Source organism: Odocoileus virginianus, chromosome 18, assembly GCF_023699985.2.
Source record: "Odocoileus virginianus isolate 20LAN1187 ecotype Illinois chromosome 18, Ovbor_1.2, whole genome shotgun sequence".
Lineage (NCBI taxonomy): Eukaryota > Metazoa > Chordata > Mammalia > Artiodactyla > Cervidae > Odocoileus > Odocoileus virginianus.
The window spans coordinates 56,663,249-56,689,877 of NC_069691.1; positions in this window are offsets into that span (position 1 = coordinate 56,663,249).

Consider the following 26,629-nt stretch of genomic DNA (forward strand, 5'->3'; position numbering starts at 1 on the left):
AATATAGTGGACTCTGGAAGATCACAGGTTTGAACTGAGCAGGTCCACTTATAAGTGGGTTTTTTATAATAAATACATACTACAATACAACATGATCTAAGGCTAGTTGAATCCATAGATACAGAATCTCAGATATAGAGGGCACACTAAAATTATAGGCAGATTTTCCACAGTAAAGAAAGTTGACACTCTTAATCCCCATGTTGTTCAAGGGTCAACAGTATTTAGGAATAAATTTAACCGAGAAATTGCAAGATTTGTAGACTGAGAACTACAAAACATTGCTGGAATAAATTTTAAAACATCTAAATAAATAGAAAGAGACCACACTTGTTGATAGATTTGGAATATTTAATATTGTTAGAATAGCTATTACCAATTCAGTGTATTCCATATCAAAATTGCAACTGCCTATTTTATAGATATGGACAAGCTAATTCTAAAAGTATTATGAAATTACAAGGGCCCAAAATTAGCAAAACACTCTTGAAATAGAATGAACTTGGAAGATTCACATGTTCAGATTTCAAAATGTACTCTAAATCAACAATAATCATATCTGTGGTATTAGCATAAGAATAGATACAAAAATTGACATCTATGGCCAACTTCTTTTTGACAAAGATGCCAATGGATGCCATTCCATTTTGAAAGAATAATATTTTCAACAAATGGTGCTGGGAAACCTGGATATCCACATGGTTACATACCTCATGCCTTATGCAAAAATTAACTCAGTGTACGAGCTGAAATTATAAAACTCTTAGAAGAAAACACAGGGCAAATATTCCTGACTTTGATTTGACAATGGACTCTTAGATATGACACCAACGACAAAATCAACAAAAGAAAAAAAACTAGAATATTTGGATTTCAGTAGAACTAACTTTTGTGGATCAAAAGACACTATCAAAAAGTGAAAAAAGACAACCTTTAGGATGAAAGACAATATTTGCAAAAATCCAGAATGCATAAAGAACTCTTACAATTCAACAAGAAAAAAGAAAACAACTATATTTTAAAAGGAACAAAGAACTTGAAGAGATATTCTTCCAAAGAAGATACACAAATGGCAATAAAAATATGAAAAAAAACTCAATGTCATTAGCCATGTAGGGAATAGCAAAATAAAACCACAATAAAATATCACTTCATAACCATTAGGATGCTATAATCTTTTAAAAAAAGGAAATAAGTGTTAGTGGGAATACAGAGAAATTAGAAACCTCTTACATTGCTAGTAGAGTGCAAAATACTACAGCTGCTAAGAAAAACACCTTGGAAATTACTCAGAAAACATGTACACAAATATTTAGGTATTTATAATAGACAAAAAGTGAAAATGACTCATTTAACAACTGATAAACAAATATAGAAAACACTATATGTATATATGATGGAATATCATTCAGTCATAAAAAGAAATGAACTAGTGATACATGCTCTATCATGTGTGAACCTTGAGAACTTTATGCTAAATGAAAGACATCAGACATAAAATTTCACATATTGTGCAATTCCCTTTATAAGAAAGTGAAGATTAGTCAAAACCATAGAGACAGCAGATTAACGTTTACCAGGTGCTGCGAGGAGAGTGAATTGAAGAGTGGCTGCTTAAATGACCATCAGGTTTATTGGGGGGTAAGAAAAATGTTCTGGAATTAGGTGGTGGAGAAGATTATACAACTTCAGGAATTTGCTAAAAATCACTGAATTGTATGCTTTAAAATGGCTAAGATGATGAATTCTATGTTAAGTGAATTTTATCTCAAATTTTTTTAATTCCACATTAAAAGAACACAGTGGCATATCTGAAAATACTAACCAACACTGAGATAAAGTATAGTAAAATTAGTTGACTTGAAAAGAAAACTATTTTGGACATATAAATAAGAAGAACAAGTTAATTAAGAAAAATTAAAAGATTATCATCAGATATTTTAATAACAATATTTTATATTAGAATAAAACTGACTGAGGTATTTAACTATCAAGAAAGAAAATGTGAGCCCAAAATTTTGTAACCAGCAATAATGACTTTCAAGTGAAAGGCACAAACTCTTTTCAATACTCAAGAACTTAGGAATTGTTCTTGTGAACACTTCTTGAGTAATCTATCAATATTTTAGCATAAGCTTCAGACAAGAAAAAAATCAAAAGATACTAACATAAGATCTGATGATGAGAACTACATATATTTATTATAGGACTAAAATTGAATAAGATTTAAGAATGCATACACATTATAGAATGTATACACATTATACATAGTACACATGTATCACACATTATAAAATATATAATCTATATTCTCTAACAATGCACATATAGAATAATTATAAAAATTGAGTCAATTTGGGTGGTTTATGCTTTACCAGAAATTTGCCCATTCCACTTGTTTTCAAATCCACTTGTTTTCAAATTTACTGACTTGAAATCAGTAGTACTAATCTCATATATTTTAATGGTTGTTGAATATTTAGTTTCATCTCCTTTTTAATACTTAATATCATTCACTTGACTTCCATTTTCTTTCCTTTTCTTATCACTCTTGCACAAAGTTTATCATTTTTATTAGTCTTAGCAAAAAAACAACATTTATCTTTGATGACACCCTGTTTATTTGTCCCCACTAATTTCAACTCTATATTATTTCATTGCTTATATTTTCGTTGCCTTTGGTCTTAGTCATTTTTTAAAATTTCTTGAGTTCAATGACAATTTTTAGCATTTCTCTTATTCCAATACATTGAAGGCTATAAATTTCCCTCAAAAATCCTTTATCTCTGTCTCAAGATTTTGATAGGTATTATTTTAACTATCAGTAATTTTACATTGTGAGTTCTTATTTGGGCCTGGTCAGGCCCCAGACATTTTTCCCCATGGGATGAGCATGTGAACTGTTTAAACCCTGCCTCTCGGTTTCCGTGGGTAATTGATATCTCCAGAGATAAAACTGATTCCTGTATTGTCTTAGTTCCATATATTATTTCTTGCCATTTGTGTCCTTTGAGGATTTCCCTTGCATTCTGCCACATATTTGAAAATAGTATATTGGATTACATTTCACAGGTGTATCATCCATACAATTACCAAAAAATAGAAGCTCAGCAGTTATTTCTACAAATATCTTGACTACTCTGCATTTCTAAACGGCAAATGTTGTCCCTAAACTTTTTCCTCAGTTTGAAGATCTAACACAGTGCAATATATTTTGAATTGTGAATAAGTGAATGAATGAGTGTCCATGTGGAAAAGCTTGGCAAGTAACTAGAAATTAAACCAAGAAAATCTACATGTTTTTAACTTCACACATTTTATAATATAAACACATGATTTAAATTTTCCAGCATCATTTTAAATAAAAATTCTAGAATCAGATTTTATTATGAATATTTTACATAGTAAAAGAGTAAGTCTGTCTAATTATTTAAAATGCCTTGCAGAGGGCAATAGTCATTCTAGTTTCAGTAGCTTTTCCAACGGAACTAGACCCAAATATCACAAAAAGGGTTTTTGAATATTATTCTTAAGAGGTGTAATTTTAGCTGTGAATTTCTGCCTTTATCAATAATAAAACATCCAAAAGAGAAGAAAAATACCCTAGCCAGTCAAGAAAATAAAGCACGATCTTTTTCCATGGCTTCAAAACAAAATTTATTTAAAACACACACACACACACACATAGCGCAGGACATAGACATAATTTTTTTTGCTGGAATCTGCCCAAGGGACAAATTTAACTCCTTTATGTTAACCTAAATACCATGGGATTTTTAATGACCGTAAATCTTTATGTCTAATCTAAGAGATAGGACCTCCAACCAGCTCAATTCACTAATATCCCACTGAGGCTGTGAATCATCACTGACTCAGATGCATACCCCCTAGTGAATCCCTCACAACACACTTCCCTTAGCTTTTAAAATCTAGCAGATCAATTTGGTACAATTGCACAGGTGGAATGTTTAGGCTTAAGTTCTTTTTTCATGTTCTCGCAAGTCATTCTCCCTTTCATCACAGAGTCATTTTCCATGCTAAGAGAAGTTTGTTTTTTTTAATCTTTTATCTCATTCTTATATCCTTTCTTCCTTTCTATACCTTTCTTTCTCCTTTATCTTTTCCTTGTCTCATTACTTCAAAATAATGTATCTCTTTTTTACTTTCTCTACTTATACCCTATCTTTGCAGAGGTTTGGTATTTGTACTGAACTTCTAGCCTCTTTCGCTTATCAAGATTCAATTTAATCGACATGGTGAGAGGATGTACAAGTAAGATGTCCTTCTAAATCTTGCTTCCTCTTGTCAGGCGGAAGGAGAAAAACAGGATAAATCTCAGCTTCAGTTGTTAAAGGTGTAAATTTCTTTAGGAACTTGAATTTGATCACTTCAAATTTTGTCCTACAGCACATTCATTTCACTTCTAATTGATAAGCCTCCTTGTTGGTCAGAGTTCAATTCTTTCCAGAGCCCAGAATAACTTCTCTACTCGATGCTGTCTTTAGTCACTATTTATGCTCTCTCTTGTCAAAGTCACAATGCACTTGCTTCCATTTACCACATTTGGTCTCTCTTCTCTTCACAGTTTCCATGCTGAGTAACATTTTCTGGATAGTACAAATCCATTTTTTTTTCCTCATGTAAGTATAGACACTAAAGATCTCATTAAGGTAGTCACAGCTCCTCTTCTTTTTGAGCATGATGTATGATGTTTCTTGGAGTCTTCAGAGAGAACTGAATAACCAGCTCTGTTCTGCCATTGCTATTGTTTGAGTGACATGTCTCTGCACCTGTTCTAAAGAGTATGTGTTCTAGTTGTATGATTTAAAGTGTTTTAAAACATGCTTTCACATATATCATCATTATCTAACACTATTTGAACATCTACTATGCACCAGTTATTATTCTAAATACCTTACAATATTACAGCATCTAATCTCTGTGAAATTGGTAAAAGTGTTCATCTGCAGTTGTAGAGGCCCAGGGAGAAGTCTAAGGTCACATATTATCTGAAGCCTGCTTAGTCTAACCCAAGTTCTCACTTCTAATCATTATTCCACAGCTGCCTGCTTGGATAATCATGATAAGCTTGATTCTGGGAATTTTACATTTAAATAGCGTGCCAAGTGCTTTATTATTTGGTTAGTTGCCCTTCTTATCAGCCCTGAGGAATACAGAAAATATTGTCATTTAATTTTATGGCTGGTGAAAATTAAACAGTCTGATTTAAGATTTCTTGATGTTCCCCAATAATGACTTCCAATCTGCTCTACAGACCAGCAAACATTTTAATTCTCCAAATAGCATGAGGAAGGTGAAAGAAATGAGTATTCATGGCATCATTAACAGAGTATTGTAAAATTTTGAAGGAAAGATAAAAAATAGGAAAGTCTAAGGAAAAATAGATGTGGTTATTCAGTCTTACAAACTTACAAATATAACCATAAATAAAAACAAAGAGTGAAAATATTCTTTGCATCAAGAATTTCAAAATATATTTAACTAGCACTTACAGAGCACTTACTGTTTGCTAAGCATTATGTAAATTACAATGAGGAGACTGGCCCTGATTATAAAGGAACTCCTTTCAGATGAAGGGCTTTGGGAATGTGACTTGTGTATATACCTGGTCATGTTCAATCCCCTCTCAGGGGTGTGGTTGTTGACAAAGAGAACTCAAAGTAATTATCACAAAATGTCATTTAATAATAGACCAGACTATCCTCTTGAACATTAATTCCTGTCCCAGGAGCCTCACAAATGGAAATGGAAGAAACACAAATATATGGATAGAATAGAAAGGAAAGCAGTTAAATAAAACTGGAAATCGCTATGGTAGCCAAAGCAAATATAAAGAAGGTCAGATTCATTAAGCCTCCCATTAACCAGCTCTGCCAGAGCTTCTCCCACTTCCTGACTGTCTTTCCTGTTCAACACTAAGAATAGACCTTTTGACAAGAGATATCCTCGGGATCCTCCAAATCCTTGAAGTAATGTCTATTTTAAGACTTAGAAAGTAAGAAAGGGAGATATTTAAATCTCAGCATTATTTAGAATTAGCAGCTAAGAAGATGATTTTCAAGTTTTCCTCTCAAGATCCCTCACTCCTATTTGCTGCCATCCTGAACTTTACAATGACTGATCAAGAAATGACTCACAAGGTCACCGATTCCCAGACACTCAAAGGGCAGAGCAGGAAAAATGCTGCTCTCCCCATTAAGCCAACCACAAAGCTCCTAGAAAGCTCACTGACAGCTTAATCAAGTGGTTCTGGCAGTTTTAATTCCTCGGACTGTTTCAGACTTGCCCTTAGGTAAAGGAAATGGAACTTGGACAAGCTTGAATTTGCAGTATCAATGTTGGCAAAGGGAATGCCAGTAGATTCATTAGTCCAGAAGAACTAAAACTTCCTGAATACAGTTCATCACCTACATCTACACAAAGAAAGGCAGATGGAGAATGGGAGAAATTTGAAGTTGAGAGAAGTGGACAATTTTTTGTCTTAAAGAAACAAAACAAAAATCTGAGTTTAAACCTCAGTCAACCAGGAGTTTATCACTTTATGTTGCCTTCCTTGCTTCTGGAAACAGAGAATTTAAGACACACACTATCATCCAGTCCAGTTATTGACACAGGGCTGTTATTTCACAATAGCCCTTGTAGGCAATTTATCTAGAGTCTACATGAACATGTCCAGTGATAGCAAAATCCATCATGGAAAAGAGCTACTCATTTCACCGCTTTGTAGATCTAACAGTTTAAAAACTTAAAAAGGGCTTTTTTACTTTGAGAAAGTTCTGTCTTAGTAGTGACCCTCATACATGAGACTGACCCTCACATATTTTGAGACAGCTGTGAGTCAAACTCAACTATTCCACTTCTCTGTGGTGAAAATCTTCAATTCTTTATGTATATATATTATATAATTATTTCAATTACATATTAAATAGCATTTATTTATTGGCAAGATATTGCTCTAAAAACTTTAACTACTTTGGTTGTTCCTCAAACATGATTTTAATGGTTAATGGCTCACAAAAATGCAGGATTCTGCAGAGTAAAAAGATATAAGCAACGTCTCCCAGCCAAAGGCAGGCATGAAACTACCAGACAGGTCTTGGTTTTGCCAGAAGCTGGCCTAGAACTCACAGCAAGCTTATGGTGTTGTTCTGTTGAACATAAGCAAGTTCACAGAACATCAATAGAAGACAAGGCTACTGTGACCATGATAGATTAAGCCAAAAATAAGGCCACTTCGTAGATTTTACATAGATAAGGCCATACATCTTCTATCCTAATTAATATGGGTCCCTATTATTGGATTTTTTTCTTCTTTACCAAGCTTTAGTCTCACTTCATTCCCTCTACCTTCTCAATAAAAGTAAGATACCCAGTCATAATGTTGACAACAAAACAAAAGTAAGGCAAAAAAAAAATTGATATTGGATCAGAGAAACGAAAATAAGGCAATAATACTATTGTATTATCACTACGTCTATTATTAACATTACTAATAATTACAACATAAGCTTAGAGTTAATATTCACTAAGTTTTTGGTTTGGATTATGAAAGACCTTGTGCTAAACAATTTACCTACATTATTTCTTCAATGTGCACAATTTATTAAGTTTACAGTTATACTCATTTTGCAGAGTAGAGAAAAACTGAGACTTGTCAAAGCAATTATCACAGATCACTAAGCTAATAATTAAACATTGAAACCAAGATCCAAAATCTACATGCCAAGATTTTATTCACTCAGCTGAAGGCAGTGAGTAGGGCTGATATTTTTGAAGTGATGTGTCTCACCAAAAGATAGATGCCTTTTGAAATTTGTCTGACCAGAGGATGTGCTTATTACAAATGTTCAAAAGGTAAGTGTGTGCCAACTATGAATCTTCTTAACACAGGAAGAATCCATGCCAGTCTTGGCTTAAGCATCCATTCTTTGAAAAATTTCTGTGAAGTTTGGATAATTTTTATTTCTATTAACTCTCAGTTCCAAGTGCATCTGCCAATTCTTATATGCCAAGTACCAACTAAAAGGTTATTATGTATCAGCCAAATTATCATTTTGTTCCATCACTCACTAAGCTCCCACTGCCTCATGGAAAGTTGGAAATATTGGTACTCAAGTTCTACTGGATAATCCAGGTTATTATTTGTCACTATGATCTTACTCTGACAAGGAAGATGATGCTATTTAATAAAATCTTTTCCAGATCACTTTTGGAAATTCAAATAATCTGCTTGGTGATTTGTACTAACTAAAAAACAAAGATCACAATCCAGTCATTCTTGTTAGCAAAGGCACTTATCAGTTATACATTTTCCAACTTAAAACTTCACATAATTATAAATATTACAAAACTATAAAAATAATTAGCAACTCTTCAATGAACCAAAGACACAGGGTGAAACTCCAAAACTAGTGTTAATAGAGGCCCCCAGGTCTTTTCAGAAAAACAAAAAGAAGCAATTTATGTAGTTCGCCCTTTCCCAAATAAGTCAATAAACTCTTAGTAAATTCATGAAACAGCTAATACAAACAATGCTGATTTGTGAGGAAAAGAAAGAACTTAGTTGTTTAGTTACCAAGACACTAACAATTGCTTGCTCCAGTTTCATTCTAAATGATACCAGGATGAAAATTTCAGGAACTAAAATAATTTTCTTTGCATAGTTCTTGTAGTTTAGTTGCTAAGTATTGTTTGACTCTTTTGCAACCCCATGGACTCTAGCCCACCAAGCTCCTCTATCCATGGGATTTTCCAGGTAAGAATACAGAGGTGGGTTGCCTTTCCTTCTCAGGGGATCTTCCTGACCAAGGAATCAAACCCTAATCTCCTGCAACAGCAGGGGCATTCTTTACCACTGAGGTTACATATATTAGAGGGCAGCTTCAGGGCAAATGACTCCACCCACTGTCTGAAAACAGTAATGCAAATTAGCATGGCCCACAGAGCCATGATCTATAAGAAATAATGCTATAGGCAACTGAGATGTCATTTTGTTAAATGGTGAAAAGAACACCATGCTAAATGTCATAGAATGAGAGAGAGAAAGAATCTTACATGTAATTACTTGGCTTTATAACTTTTTTTTTTTTTACTATATCGCTCATCCATTTACCATATCTCTCATCCATTTACTGTAAGCTGGATGAAGACAGAAAGCATGTCAGTCTTGATCATAAGGAAGAGAATTAAAGAATGAAAATCTACCAGGCCTTTTGCAAAGTATATCTGTTATATTGTGTTCCCAGCAATCACCCACATTTATCTCATAGGACTTCTATTTTTCCCAAGGCACACACAGACTTTCTACTCCCAGACCATATGTTTCAGGTTAGACTATCAATACCAACCCCTCATGGTTAATTAAAGGCATGTTATGTGATACAGTGCAAACTCATCAGCATACTTCTCCCTGGCTGTAGTAATTTATTCAGGAAAAGGCACATGACCCCAAAGAGTTAGTAAAACAAAATTCCAAAGATCTGCGGGAGTACTTTTAGGAGTCTTGGTTATAAGTCTATATATTTTTAAGACTACCAAATGATAAGTTCCTCCCTGGGAATGAAGTTAATATAAACTAATAAAGAGCACTAGAAATAGAGGTTACTTATACACGTACATACAAACCCACCCACACATAAACACACACACACACACACACACACACACACACACACATACATGAAAGAAAATGATGGGAGAGTATCTGTTAATATTTCTTTATTTTGACCATTCTTGAAGCTTGGCTTCCCAAACAGGTAAATTATCTTCTTATGCTCAAATAATTTTGAATTGGGCTACTTTCATTTATAACTAAAAGAATTAATAATATACTCTTCCTTGTACATATGGAAAAACTAAAATTTGAAGAAGAGAAATACCTTATACTTCCTTAGGTCTAATGCCTTGCAGTGAAAGAAATGTTACTAGAATCACGGTTTCTTGCTTCCAGATCTTTCCCCCATGCCAGGCTGCCTTTATTAACTAATTCATTACATTTTTTAGTCTTGGGAGATTAAGATGCTGATATCTATGATTTTATATTTCAAGTAATACAAAAATTTTCTTGGGAGAAGAACCAAAAACCTAATTCTATAAGACATACCCTCTTTTCTCAATTATGTTTCTCCAAGTTGAAGACAGAATTTTAATCTGTGATTTCACTTGGCCATTTAGCTTTCTGCTGAGACTCCCTGAAGAGGAGACAATTGTGCCCAAAGGGCACTCTAAGAAATAAATTATGTAAAATTACTCACTGAAATTTGTATTACCAAAAACAGTACTTTTTTGGTAATACAAATTACCAAAAATACAAATTACCATTCAGCAGATAATTTGCGATAATGTTCAGTAATTGATAGCTAGAAATTTCTTCACTTAACATTGGTTTCCCTTAGTGAACCCAGTACTAAGAAAAGAAATTAGTGGTTAATGACCATGTCTGGTATTTAAATGCTTTACTAAGCAGAGGAAGGATAGAGTTAAGGAAGAAGTGGCTAACATACAGGGTTAGATTGCCTAAGTGGTTTCATACTGAAGTAAATTTCTCAGATTATATGATTAACAAACACTGGGATTTGAAAAGGAAAAGAATACATATTTGGAATGCATTGGGCCTTCCTACATTCGCTAGTGAAGAACTTGCCTACTAATGAAGGAGACTTAAGAGATGTTGGTTCAATCCCTGGTTGGGAAGATGCCCTAGAGGAGGGCATGGCAACCTACTCCAGTACTCTTGTCTAGAGAATCCCATGGAGAGAGGAGCCTAGTGGACTACAGTCCATAGATGGGGTTGCAAAAAGTTGTACATGACTGAAGTGACTTAGCATCCATGGGGCCTTAATTAATATGAATTTCCATTTAACTTATTGCCTTTTAGGTTAACTCCAAATGCTCTATATTTTCTAGAGGGATAAAATAATTTAAACCTATTGGAAAGTTTTCTGAAGGATATTTAAACCCATTACACTAATTATCATTGTGATAATTAATGGTCATAGATCAGAATTAAATTTCTCTTACTAGAATGGAATCTCCTTAGCAATGCATTTTCATTTTGGTAGATCAAAGAGTAAAGTCATAGCCAGGACTATATCTATGATGTATTGAATGTTACCCAGTTGTTAAAGGGTTCTATATAATCACTGAATTGACTTAATTCTAAACTCCAATTGGCTTTAAATATCATTAATTTACTTCACATAAATGTATAAAACTTCAGTAATAAGTTTAAGTTGAAGGTTTGCACATATATACATCACAGTCAGGTATTCAAAGTCAGGTATTTTATTTTCTCTTTGAAGTGCTGACCCTGGACTTCCCTTCACCTCTGTTTCTACCTGCTTGATTTATCCTTCATTTTCTGCTCCTTCTCAGTCTATCTGGCAACTGTAGTATCTCATGGAATATTGTTTATTGTTGTTTCATGACCCTCTTCACAGACTTTTTTTTTGCAAAAACCATTTGAAGCCCTATAGATCTAAAAATTTGAGTACTATAATGCACAATAACCTCATCTTAAGATGTATATATGATCTCAGAATAACAATTTTTAGCATCCATTCTTTCTAAACAATAAGGAATTTGTATATTAGAAATTTTAAATCTTAGATATTTTAAAGCACATTGAAATGAAGTAAGCACTACAAAATACCAAGTGTGAGAAGGATTTTGACTTATTAGTTTAGTCAAAGAGTTAGTGCAAGTATTTCCATGAGGTGGTATGGAAAAACTTGAATGAACATCTTCGCCAATGCAATAATAATTACCTTTTTCTTTTAGATTTTTTTCATAATGTGTATGTGTGGTTTGGGTAAATCATTGAAGCTGTCAATCTAATTTCATTCAGTCTCTAAGTATCTGAAAGAAGATAATATTTTGGCACTATCAGTAAACTGGGATGACTCTGACAGACAACCAAGGGAGGAGAACTTCATTCCTGAGCCCTTGACCTCTTGAATCCTCCTGGGTTACTGATTTATTTAAATGCATAGCAGTTGAGCTATCATAAAAATGTAATGACCTCTCTGTCATTGAAACCAAGCAACTATATTTAGTACATAAGAAATCTAGTTACATAAGTACCTTGAAATGTTAAAAAAAGAATTGCACATGTCATTAAAAGTAGTTAGTTCTACTAAAATTATGAAGCAAGGGACTCTAGCTTCTGACTACTTTACACTTGCTCTTTCACAACTCTTTCCTTTCCTCCAGTAGCTCAGAGTATCTACATGGCTTTAACCCAGCTAGCTCCCTCTCATATTACTGTCTTAGAAAAATGATATATTTTAATCTATTACTCCTTTCTCTTTACAGCAAATAATTTGCAATAATGTTCCATAATTTGATAGCAATTCCTAATAGTAATAGATAATTGTGGTAAACAAAAACAGACTTATGGACAGACATATTCAGAAACCTGGTCTAAGGTCTGCTAACTAAGTGACCTGGGGAAATAATTACCAACTTTTTGAGATTCAGTTTCTTTCTTCCTTTCTTTCCCATCTTCTTTACTTTCTTCCTCCTTCCCTTCCTCTTTCTTCCTTCCTTTTTCTTTCTTATTGTAAAATGAAGATAAGATTCATCATTTTTGATGTTGCCTTGAGGTAAAAGTGAGATTAAATCTGCAAAAGTGTTGTACTCAGCTAATGTGACCTAACTTATATTTGTTTGTATTCAGCTCAGTATAAGTTAAGGAAAAACTGAACTAGTAACACTAGGTAATATCTATTGAGAGCTCACTACATATCAGGGATCCTTTGTGGCCTATTTTAAATGTTGCCTCCTTTCTAAAAAATTTAATAACATCCCCACTTAGTATCATCTCTTTTTCCTTTGATAACTTTAATATCTTTTGTGTGTTGTGAGTTCATTCACACTTGTATTTGTATATATTCCTGTTCTTACAAGAATATAATTTCCTGAAAATAATACTCCTTTTTAGACATCTTTTTATTTCCTGTCTAATCACACAACTTTAATGTAAGTTGTATTAAGTCAAAATAAAGCAAATAAAGTCAAATTTAAAGAGATTAATAAACAACCTCATGCTGAAGTATAACTTCTTTCACTCACATACACTGACACATGTGAATACATATTATGATGGTGAAATTTAAGAATCAAATATTGCTTAGTTGCTGAAGGGAATGTTTTGAATAAATCTAATTGGTGCAGCAGTGTTCTCATTTACGTTCCACAAATTACTTCTGAATTATTACAATTTAGACTCTTCAATTCACGTTATAATACGTCAACTTTGGTCATTATGCTCTTTTTGTTTTGAAAGCACATGAATCTTCTTTCAATTAGCACAACAAACACATTTCAAAAATTTCGTGAAAGAATTATAGGTGGAAAAGCTTTGCCATGATTATAAAACTGTTATCAAAGTTATGATCCAGAATATTGTCCAGAGCATTTCATGATGACCCTCATACTACTATCTTAGATTTCAGAGTCAGGAAAACATTAGTTTTCCAGGAAAAAGATCATATTGTTATTTTTAGCTAATAAAAATCATGCAAGACTTTGTGTTTCTCTACTTTCTTTTGCTGAGAGGATAGTTAGAACTATAGTTCACACTCAAGTAATTACTCTCCTGTCCCCACACGATCTGGTAGTTCTTTTTCTTTTACTAGTGTTTTAATATTTTGTAATTTCTTCACCTTCTAGTAGAGTATATCAAATTCCTTTGTGGAGGTGAGCAGAATAAAGATAATAAATATGTGAATGCAGTGCTTACTCTTCCATATGCCCAACTGCACTGTTAGATTGAGTACTTTTAAACTACTGTGGTAGAGCCTATAATGAAGGATTTGTTCCATCTCATGGAAACACTTGGTAAACAGAACCTTTTCTGTCTGCCTCTTCCAGAATTGCCTTACTGGCAGAAAACCCCCATTATCCAAGGTCACCCTTCTTCCTAGAGCAACCCACAAATGCTGACTGATCATTGAGAGGCTAAAGTCCAGTTCTTTCCAGTATAATCTGGAACAAGTCTGAAGGAACATTCTTAAGCTTCTCAGTTGCTACAAGGAATAGGCCAAAAAAGCAGGATCTAGGATTCTGGCTGGCACCATCAATGGTGGTTCATGGTACATATAGGTACTGGAACAAGGTGCCTATCTAATTGTTAAACTTTCATTGGCTTTAAATTGGAACAATGTACTACTGTAAGGGAATGAATTAGCTGGCTCAATGTATTAAGAGTTTTTTTTTTTTTTATAGTTGAATATTGCCCTTTATTCAAGTAAAAAATGTTTTAAAGTATAATTACTGTTTCTCTTTAGAATTACTCATGACACCTATTGTCATTTGTTTTTTTTGTTTGTTTGTTTTTATTAGTTGGAGGCTAATTACTTTACAATATTGTAGTGGGTTTTGTCATACATTGACATGAATCAGCCATGGAGTTACATGTATTCCCCATCCCGATCCCCCCTCCCACCTCCCTCTCCGCCCGATCCCTCTGGCTCTTCGCAGTGCACCAGCCCTGAGCACTTGTCTCATGCATCCAACCTGGGCTGGTGATCTGTTTCACTATAGATAATATACATGTTTCGATGCTGTTCTCTCGAAACATCCCACCCTCGCCTTCTCCCACAGAGTCCACAAGTCTGTTCTATATATTTGTGTCTCTTTTTCTGTTTTGCATATAGGGTTATCATTACCATCTTTCTAAATTCCATATATATGTGTTAGTATACTGTAATGGTCTTTATCTTTCTGGCTTACTTCACTCTGTATAATGGGCTCCAGTTTCATCCATCTCATTAGAACGGATTCAAATGAATTCTTTTTAATGGCTGAGTAATATTCCATGGTGTATATGTACCACAGCTTCCTTATCCATTCATCTGCTGATGGGCATCTAGGTTGCTTCCATGTCCTGGCTATTATAAATAGTGCTGCGATGAACATTGGGGTGCACGTGTCTCTTTCAGATCTGGTTTCCTCGGTGTGTATGCCCAGAAGTGGGATTGCTGGGTCATATGGCAGTTCTATTTCCAGTTTTTTAAGAAATCTCCACACTGTTTTCCATAGCGGCTGTACTAGTTTGCATTCCCACCAACAGTGTAAGAGGGTTCCCTTTTCTCCACACTCTCTCCAGCATTTATTGCTTGTAGACTTTTGGATAGCAGCCATCCTGACTGGCGTATAATGGTACCTCATTGTGGTTTTGATTTGCATTTCTCTGATAATGAGTGATGTTGAGCATCTTTTCATGTGTTTTTTAGCCATTTGTATGTCTTCCTTGGAGAAATGTCTGTTTAAGAGTTTTGAGAAATATGGGTGAAAAATAATTATAAAACAATGTCTTGGGATAACTATTCTGTTCTATTGATGTTCTGAATAAGAAAACAAAAATCTAAGAATCATTAATCTAACAGAAAGCTACATGTGAAATCAGAGAGAGCTTTCTTGATAATATACAAAGAAGGTCTCATTTTCTACAGAATGAAGGAAGATAAAGTTGAGTACTATATCAGAAACTCCCAGTCAGGGACTTCCCTTGTGGTCCACTGGTTGAAAATCTGCCTTCCAGTCCAGGGGACAAAGGTTCAAATCCTGGACAGGGAGTTGGGATTCTGTAGGCTGCAGGGCAGCTAAGCCCACACATCACAGCTACTGGGCCTGTGTGCTCTGGAGCCCACATGCCACAACTAGAGAGAAGCCTAAGCACCACAACAAAGAGACAGCACGAAGGATGGGGAAGATCCCACATCCCTCAGCTATTAGTAAGACCTGATGCAGTCAAAAAAAGAAAAAAATATATACATCTATATATACATATATATATACACATATATATATGCATATATGTGTATATATATAGGCTTTCCTATTGGATCAGTGGTAAATAATCTAACTGCCAATGCAGGAGATGCAGGAGACAATGATAGCTTATGGCGAACGATGTCGGATTCGTGATCTCTGAAGAAGATTTAGCTTCGGGACCAGGGACCAGGCTTGATCACTCAAGAGCTTTTGTGTAGCTGAGTTTTATTAAAGTAAGAAAAGGAACAGAGAAAGTTTCTGACATAGACATCAGAAGAGGGGATGAAGAGTGCCCCCCCAATGTTAGCAAGAGTTATATACTTTAATTAGTTATTACAATAAATCAATAAATCAAAAGAATGTCTCAAGGTTGTAAAAATTTTACCAGACCCATTCCCACAATTTACATTTTAGGATAACAGGATTAGCCAGAAGCTTTTCAGGAAGGAAAAACTGTCCTCAAGCGGGATACAGTGTTGTTATATAAACCTTAGTACAGAGCTTAAATTGAGTTGTTCATTGTGTAATCATCAAGTTGCGGGTTTAAAGAAAACAAAATTTTATGTGACTAAGACTAAGGAATGTAGAGAAAAAAAGATACTTGTCCTTTCCTTCTCCTTGATAATTCTAGACCCGTATCTCCTTCTCAAGAGCCCCAGACCCCTATCTCCTCCTTGGGGACCCCGAACTTCTTATCAACCTGCCTAGGAATTGACTCTCTCAATAAGGGTTCAATCCCTGGGTCAGGAAGATCCCCTAGAGGAGGACATGGCAACCCACTCCAGTAGCCTTGCCTGGAGAACCTCAAGGATAGAGGATCCTGGCAAGCTACAGTCCATGGAGTTGCAAGAGTCAGACATGATTTAGTGACTAAACCACCACCATGTGTGTGTGTGTGTATATATATATATATATATATATATATTATATATATTTTTTTTATTTATATATTTTAATTCCCAATCAAAGAAGACCTGCTTTGCCAATGTCAGGATCTTGGCTGGCAGAATATGAGATATCATCAGATAAGCTAGACACATTTAGGATGATGTCCATGAATATCTATAATCTTCAGATTCCCACAAACCTTCTGAGTCTGTGAAAGCAGCCTAAAAAACCTCTATTTAAATCTAGTATTCCCATCCTTCTTAAAGATGATTTAGAGAACATTCAAGATAACCTGTGTCCCCATTCCCCCCTCTTGGCCAGAGTTAAGTCACAGTATAAGCCAGGTAGGGATGTGATGAGAGTCACATAGCTAGTGATTCTATCACTTGGCATTACAACCTGGAAGGCATGCAAGACATCAGTGATGATAAATGATGTCATGTAGAGATTATGGCAGGTACCAATGAGAGAATCAGAACATAGATTGCCGGGGGTCTGGAGCAAGGTCATGTCATCAGAATTATGTGCCTCTTTTAAAGAACTATTGACATACCAATGAACCTGGTATAGATGGCACGGATGACCATGGGGCAGCAAATGATAGTTAAGCCACAGCTGTTGATCATGAGCTGTGTACTATCAAACCCACTAAGCTGTAAGGTCAGAAGGCTTCTCAACTATCATTGAAGGTTTTAGAGGTATATCCAATATTAAGCTGAAGCAGGATTGGGGGTCCATTAAAAACTACACAAACATATTGCCACAGCCCCTGTTTAACCCACCAGTGTCATTCCAGCACACAGATCTTTCCCATCTCATATCTATAACAATATAGGGGGCTCTGATATCCAACATATGGAGGAAGACAAAGCACAAGATTTGTTTATGAAAGTATCAGTTCAGTATATGAGTACAGTCTGAAAATGGACAGCAGCTGCATTATAGCTTCTTTAATTACACTGAGAGAATAGTGAGGGAAAATCTCCCCAATGACCAGAGTCTCATATGGGGAACCTTGTTATACATTTTATGTAGAAATAAAACTGACAAATTTTTGAATGTATATGGATTCAAAGACAGTAGCAAATGGCTTGGCTAGTTGATCATGGGCCCAGAAAAAAAAAAACAGAAGAAAATACAACAAAAGGATTTCTGGGGTAGAATGAAAACATGGAAGAGAGCATGAAGTATGAAGATTTTTGCATCAGATGATAATGCTCACTGGAGAGCAACCATCATGGAAGAAGTACTGAACAACCAAGAATATATAACAATTTGGCCATTGGTGCCAGGGTCTGTCACTGGCTATCCCATGGTTGGCACTTTGGTCTCATGAAATGGCTGAGAGTGCCAAGATGGAGGTTTCATATAAGTTCAACATCTTGAAATTTACTTAGCATCCCAATGTTGGTCTATACTGACAATACCAAATATCCAACTGTGATCAGTAGAGTCCAATGCTGAGTCTTCAGTATAGCAACATCCCTCAAGAAAACTAGTTGAAGTGCTGGTGACCAATTATTGAAAGGATAAGTAACTTCAGTTCAGTTCAGTGCAGTTGCTCAGTCGTGTCCAACTCTCTGCAACCCTATGAACCGCAGCATGCCAGGCCTCCCTGTCTATCACCAACTCCTGGAGTTCACCCAAACCCATGTCCATTGATTTGGTGATACCATCCAACCATCTCATCCTCTGTCATCCCCTTCTCCTCCTGCCCTCAATCTTTCCCAACATCAGGGTCTTTTCAAATGAGTCAGCTCTTCACATCAGGTGGCCAAAGTATTGGAGTTTCAGCTTCAACATCAGTCCTTCCAATGAACACCCAGGACTGACCTCCTTTTGGATAGACTGGTTGGATCTCCTTGCAGTCCAAGGGAATCTCAAGAGTCTTCTCCAACACTCAATTCATCAGTGCTCAGCTTTCTTTATAGTCCAACTCTCACATCCATACATGACCACTGGAAAAACTATAGCCTTGACTAGATGGACCTTTGTTGGTAAAGTAATGTCTCTGCTTTTTAATATGCTGTCTAGGTTGGTCACATTTTGATATAGGTAAATGTATCTTTTAGGTATGAGTTTGCCTTTTCAGCCAATTTCACTATCTGAATATTTAAAGCATGTACATTATACATTGTACATTATACATATTTTATTGTACATTGCACCTTCTAATTTAAAGTTTTAGAGAGTTCAAATACTTTTCCAATGTGACCAGAAAATGATAAAGCTAGAATATGAATCAAAGCAGTCTAACTACAACTTCTGGCTGCTCTACCACTCCCTGCTTGAGACATGGTAATATCAATATTATTTATCATACAACCGAATGCACATTGGGTAAGTTTTATTGAATTATTGAATAACTAAAAAATGTATATACATAATATGATGGAAGATACTCTAGAAGAATAGTAAGAATGAAAGAAATGAAAGAGAAGGATCCTGCTGTGATTTATGTCAGAGAGTGTTTTGCCTATGTTCTCCCCTAGGAGTTTTATAGTTTATGGTCTTACATTTAGATCTTTAAGCCATTTTGAGTTTATTTTTGTGTATGGTGTTAGAAAGTATTCTAGCTTCATTCTTTCACAAGTGGTTGACCAGTTTTCCCAGCACCACTTGTTGAAGAGGTTGTCTTTTTTTCATTGTATCTCCTTGCAGGATCCTCTATGACCCACATCCCAGAATATTGGAAATAAAAGCAAAAATAAACAAATGGGACCTAATGAAACTTAAAAGCTTTTGCACAACAAAGGAAACTATAAGCAAGGTGAAAAGACAGCCCTCAGATTGGGAGAAAATAATAGCAAACAAAGCAACAGACAAAGGATTAATCTCAAAAATATACAAGCAACTCCTGCAGCTCAACTCCAGAAAAATAAATGACCCAATCAAAAAATGGGCCAAAGAACTAAACAGACATTTCTCCAAACAAGACATACAGATGGCTAACAAATACATGAAAAGATGCTCAACATCACTCATTATCAGAGAAATGCAAATCAAAACCACAATGAGGTACCATTACACGCCCGTCAGGATGGCTGCTATCCAAAAGTCTACAAGCAATAAATGCTGGAGAGGGTGTGGAGAAAAGGGAACCCTCTTACACTGTTGGTGGGAATGCAAACTAGTACAGCTGCTATGGAGAACAGTGTGGAGATTTCTTAAAAAACTGGAAATAGAACTGCCAAATGACCCAGCAACCCCCCTGCTGGGCATACACACTGAAGAAACCAGATCTGAAAGAGACACGTGCACCCCAATGTTCATCGCAGCACTGTTTATAATAGCCAGGACATGGAAGCAACCTAGATGACCAACAGCAGACGAATGGATAAGGAAGCTGTGGTACATATACACCATGGAATATTACTCAGCCATTAAAAAGAATTCATTTGAATCCGTTCTAATGAGATGGATGAAATTGGAGCCCATTATACAGAGTGAAGTAAGCCAGAAAGATAAAGACCATTACAGTATACTAACACATATATATGGAATTTAGAAAGATGGTAATGATAACCCTATATGCAAAACAGAAAAAGAGACACAGATGTACAGAACAGACTTTGGACTCTGTGGGAGAAGGTGAGGGTGGGATGTTTCGAGAGAACAGCATCGAAACATGTATATTATCTAGGGTGAAACAGATCACCAGCCCAAGTTGGATGCATGAGACAAGTGCTCAGGGCTGGTGCACTGGGAAGACCCAGAGGGAGTGGGTAGAGAGGGAGGTGGGAGGGGGGATCGGGATGGGGAATACATGTAACTCCATGGCTGATTCATGTCAATGTATGACAAAACCCACTACAATATTGTAAAGTAATTAGCCTCCAACTAATAAAAATAAATGAAAAAGAAGAAAAAGAAATAAGAGAGAGAAGGGAAAGGAAGAGAACAGTTTTTTATATTGCACCCACTAAGATTTAGAACAGGGGTGGCCAACAGGTTTCAAAAATCATTTGACAGTTACTGTCTGGCTCTCCAAGCTGAAGATTCTGAAGTCTCACTAAAGCTTCATTTCAGTTCAGTTGCTCAGTCATGTCTGACTGTGACTCCATGGACTGCGGCATGCCAGGCTTCCCTGTCCATCACCAACTCCCAGAGCTTGCTCAAAATCATGTCCATTGAACTGGTGATGCCATCCAACCACTAAAGCTTAGGAAGAAAGAATTCTTGCTATAATCCAGGTGAGCAGGGTCCAAGGAATCACAGTAGCACATATTCCATGGAGGTGCTATATTCTTGCTAAGAATGATACATTATAATTTTTTACAAACATTGTTAATACTTTAAAAAATTATGTAAGGAACCTGAGAGATTTGATTATTCCTATTCTTCAGATAAGGACATTTAATAAGTCAGTGAAGCTTGGTCTCTACTTACATTCTAATGACTGATTAGGAAATAGTGACAAACCATCAGAACACTTCTAATTACTCTTTCAATGGGAACAAATGACTGGATGACTGTCCTAGAGGTTCCAAAGGATTACACTATCTAATGATTATTTTGTTATCATTGTCTTTTTGTGGCTGAGCCTCTTCTTAACCCTAACTCACATTCTTGGTTCTAGAGAAGTAAGTTCAAGTTCAGACAGATCCTCTTCAGCTTCCAGAAAAGCATGGAGAGAATTAAAATGAAAATATTTTCTGCTTCTTCCTCTCACAAAGGAAAGAAAGTTTTCTAGAAAGTAAATCTTGTCAATGGTCTCAGCTTTTCTAACAAACAACCACTACTGTGCAGTTTTAGGGTAAAATAGTAGTATTTCCTCAGTCACATAGGCATCTAGATTCAGGTACTTTATATAAGTAAGTTTACAGACATATTCTTATCTGTGCCCCATGAACCTCAGAAGTATTATCTAGTACCTACAGAAATCACCTTTCAATTTTTGAGAAATAGCTAGTCAACTGTTTCAGGGTAATTATCTCCTTCTTGCTAGTAGCACAAATTTTAAGGAGGTAGCTTTTGCAAGAAGGAGTACCTTTGTTCTCCACCACTATCTTTAATACTCAGTAATCCTGGGCACCAGGAGCATAACAAAGCAATTAACTTCTGACAATGGTATAAATTTAGGCTTGTTAAGACAAGAATTATTAATATTCTCTTGGGTTATCACACTGACCTAACTTACCCAACCATAAAGTACAATAAGACACAGACCTTTAGTTTTGTGGTCACATAAAATGCCCAAGGAAAGAGACTGAAAAAAAGAGAAAGAGAAAGAAACACAAGAACATAGTATAAGAGACTAAGAAAGTGAAATAGATTAATCACATTTTAAAGAGCAGGGACTTTGCATTTTATTTTAAAACCAATAACTACAACAGTTCTATAATGATTGTGATAACTTCTTAGAGTCTGTGGTGACATTGTGCTCATAATATACTGGTCATTAAAATACCAGAAGCCTCGGGTCAAGCTTATCTCTGACTTTTTAAAAATAACCCTCTCTGGGCTTCTCTGATAGGAAAGAAAAACCCAAAAGCATTAAATTGTATCATTGCAACGTAGTACACTTATCAGTCTCAGAGGTAGTGTTAAAGATGAAGAACTATTTTTCTCTTACATGTACTTTATAAGAAGCAAGATAAATTTGAGAAGTCAAGCAGAGAAATGGAGATGTATTGGATAGAATATCAGTTTTTGAGACTTGAGTTCAAACTGTTTTGCCCCTGAAGTGCTATGGCACTTCAAGTCTCAACTTCTCTACACTTCTTTGTCTCCTCATCTGTAAATTAGAAGAGGAGGCCTACATCATAAGTTCTGTGTCTTTACCCCCAGAGCATGGTAAACAGTAACTAACACATTTGATAGAGCAATTACATAAAGCAATTGTATAACATATATTAAGTATCCAGCACATAGTAGGAACAGAATAAATGGTTGCTGCTATCTTTATTATGTATCATTTACTGTAGTTTACTAATATTGGTCCCATCACTTCATGGTAAATAGATGGGGAAACAGTGGAAAGAGTGTCAGATTTTATTTTGGGGGGCTCCAAAATCACTGCAGATGGTGATTGCTGCCATGAAATTAAAAGACGCTTACTCCTTGGAAGGAAAGTTATGACCAACATAGATAGCATATTTAAAAGCAGAGACATTACTTTGCCAACAAAGGTCCATCTGGTCAAGGCTATGGTTTTTCCAGTGGTCATGCATGGATGTGAGAGTTGGACTGTGAAGAAAACTGAGTGCCAAAAAATTGATGCTTTTAAACTATGGTGTTGGAGAAGACTCTTGAGAGTCCCTTGGACTGAAAGGAGGTCCAACCAGTCCATCCTAAAGGAGATCAGTCCTGGGTGTTCATTGGAAGGACTGATGCTGAAGCTGAAACTCCAGTACTTTGGCCACCTCATGTGAAGTGTTGACTCATTGGAAAAGACCCTGATGCTGGGAGGGATTGGGGGCAGGAGGAGAAGGGGAAGACAGAAGATGAGATGGATGGATGGCATCACCGACTCGATGGGCATGCGTTTGAGTAAACTCCGGGAGTTTGTGATGGACAGGGAAGCCTGGCGTGCTGCGGTTCATGGGGTCACAAAGACTCGGACACGACTGAGCAACTGAGCTGAATTGAACTGAACTGATATTGTATGTCAGCAATATTTTTGTGAGGCAGTGAGTAAAGTTCTTTAAAGAGTCAAATCATGCACACAAAGGAAAAAATGAAAGGAAAGATCAGGTCAAAATCAATCGTTCTGTATGTATATTGCTATAAGCTAATTGTTTAACTCAAGGTCTTACCCCACTTAATATTTTTTCTATTTTTTCCACCACCGGATTAGACTTTTAATACACTTAATGAGGCAAAGAAGAATAACAGTATATCTGAGCAATTAAAGCCCATTTGTTCAGACAGCAATAAAACCTACAATAGTCTCCTTTCTGCCTGGAAGAACAACTTTATAGTTTATTGAACAAGAGAGATTGTGATTCAGCTCTATCTCTTCTCCTCAAAAGTCTCTTAACTTTACTACCCTCATCTAGTTCTCTGAAAAGATTTTTTTATCAAATGGGAAGGATTACAAATCAATATTATCAGGACAAATCAAGGCTCAGTACATTCTCCAAGCATAAGTCTTATTTGCAACAGCAGTCTCAAAGAAACAAATTTTTCTCTCTGCTCTTCATCAAATTTTTGCTCTTCACCAAAAATTATTTTGCCCTTCATCAAAAATTATTTTGCCTTTCTAAATATGAAACAAATAGGGTAGAATCCAGAGACAGCCTTTTTTTTTTTTTACTCTATTCAAATGTTGCATTCTTGCAGATAAGACCTTCCCAGAGACTAGCACCAGATTCTCAGACTAGCAAATCCTACCCTCCACCAAGCATACTCTACCTGACATATGTGCTAACAGAAGGATGGAGAATATAAACTGGCCGCCTTTTATTTTGAACTTTATCATTTATTGTTTACTTGTACCAGGTCTATAATACCTTTTGTAATACATGTGGAGTTCTACCTTCTCTGATCAAAATACTGACCAGTATTTTGGTCATCTGATGAGAACAGTTGACTCATTAGAAAAGTCCATGATGCTGGGAAAGATTGAAGGCAGAAAGAGAAGAGGGGGTCAGAAGATAAAATGGCTGGGCAGTATCACTGATGTAATGAACATGAATTTGGGCAAACTTCAGGAGATGGTGAGGGACAGGGAGACCTGGCGGCTGCAGCCCAAAGGATCTCCAAGAGTAAGACATGACTGGGCGACTGACAACAACATTCTCTGACATAAAGGAGGTCTGGAAAACTGTAAAGGAAGCTCAGAAGTGTTCCATAAATTGATTAAAAGTTTAGAGATTAATTAAGCTAGAATTCTGCTTCCAATTAAACAGGCTGAAGGAATGATTTTACATTTTGAGTAAGGGATATTTCAGAAAATGATGACAAATTCCTTGTGTTCTCTAAGTACATAATAAAGGAAACAGGTTTAAATGGCAAGATAAAGGACTTAGTAAATGTTGTTGATAATGAAACAGCCTCTGTATAGATGGATTCTGAAGTTACTTGTAAGTGAACTATTAATAGGTTCTACCCAGAGATTTGAATAGATGGGTGTGGACTGTTACCATCTCAGTTTACTTTTTTATTCTGTGATGCAGTGTCAGTGAGGCTTCCCAGGTGGCACTAGAGGTAAAGAACCCACCTGCCAATGCAGGAGACATGAGACGTGGGTCTGATCCCTGGATGGGGAAGATCCTCTGGAGAAGGGTGCGACAACCCACTCCAGTATTCTTGCCTGGAGAATCCCATGGACAGAGGAGCTTGGCGGGCTTTTGTCCACAGGGTCACAAAGAGTCAGACATGACTGAAGTGACTTAGCAAGTAGCACAGTATCAATACAGCAAAGAATAAGAACAAGAAGAATATGGAAGAATAGACGGGGGTGAAAGAAGAGAAATTGAACCCAGATTCTTCTGGATTTAAAAAAGTCTGCCTCTTTCTGCAGCATGATGAAAAAGACAACAAACCATATTGAACTCTCTCTCTCTGATGCACTAGCTGAAACCTTACTATCTTCAGTAAGCAAAGCATGTTAGACATCTCATCTCAGTCCATTTATATCACATGTTCAGGTCTTGAGAAAACAAGCATCCCAACACACTGTGATATAAAACACCACACACTAAGAAGAAAATGAAACTTATCATCACTCCTCAGGTTGAAAAGAGCTGTGGCACAGAAAATTATATGAACATTAAAACACACAGAGAATGTTTACACACACATCAGTTAATTTCAGTTCTGGACAGGGGCTATGCCTCTAGAAAGCAGAAGTGCCTCAAGTTACCAATGAAAAAGTAGCATCATTGAAACCTCCCTCTCCTTCTAAAGATAAACAATTCAATACCAGCTTCGTAATGACCACATATTTTCAGCCACAGCAGGTTGCTGCCTAGTTCCCACAGGAAAATGACAAATGAATGCTGTTTAATATTTTGCTTGAACAGTTTTTTCTTTCAGAAAACTATTTGCAATACGATAATGAGAAGGGCATAGCTGCAGATAGTAGCATTTTGTAAGGATGACTACCTTTCTGGGGCATATCATCTGATACACACTTTGTTTATCCAGAGTGAATTCAGTGGTTAAAATGATTAATTGAAACCATTTTGTGTTACTCATGCTAGTTCTTGCAAAGGAGGTGATTGCTATTTTTTCTTAGTGACTCATACAAAGATGCCAGCAGTACACTGGCAATAGCAAAATGACATTTCTAAATTTAGCAGTTCATACATCTTATAAGATGCCAGTCACATCCCATCTCCCATCCCCCATGCTCTTCTTCCAGTACTTGCTCCTATGTGCAGAAGTCCTAAATGTGCATGGAGACAGGATGGAGACTTCCTCAGGGCACATTCCTCTGTTCCTTTCCTAGTGCCTACCAACACCTCTGTGCACTCTGGGAGAAGCAATATGTATATTTCCCAAATCATAGCTTTTATTATTCCATTAAGATGCTAAATTTGTCTGGCAAAAAAATATATAGAATATGTGCATGTTTCCAAAGATTCCAATTCAATGAATTATTTTCAAGGGGCAATGTGGAAATGAGCAAATTTCCTCCATCCTCCTATGTTATCTGTTACGTGATATGAAATATGCAGTAATTTCACAGTCTCAAGAAAATTTTTTGCCTCTATCATTTTCTCTGGTTTATACAAGGCATTTACCAAATGTATTATGCTCTTCTGATGTCATTTTGCCTGGTGTTCTAAGATGTCAGGGCTACAAATGCCCTCCAGAAATTTTACCAACATATGACTCACACAGTGTGCAAAAAAAAAAAAAGAAAATAGAATTATAGTTGGTGCACTGAACATATGTCTAAAAGAGAGATTTCTGAGCAAAGTGACATACAGGTATAGACCTAGAGATTGTCATACTGAGTGAAGTAAGTCAGACAGAGAAAGACAAATATCAT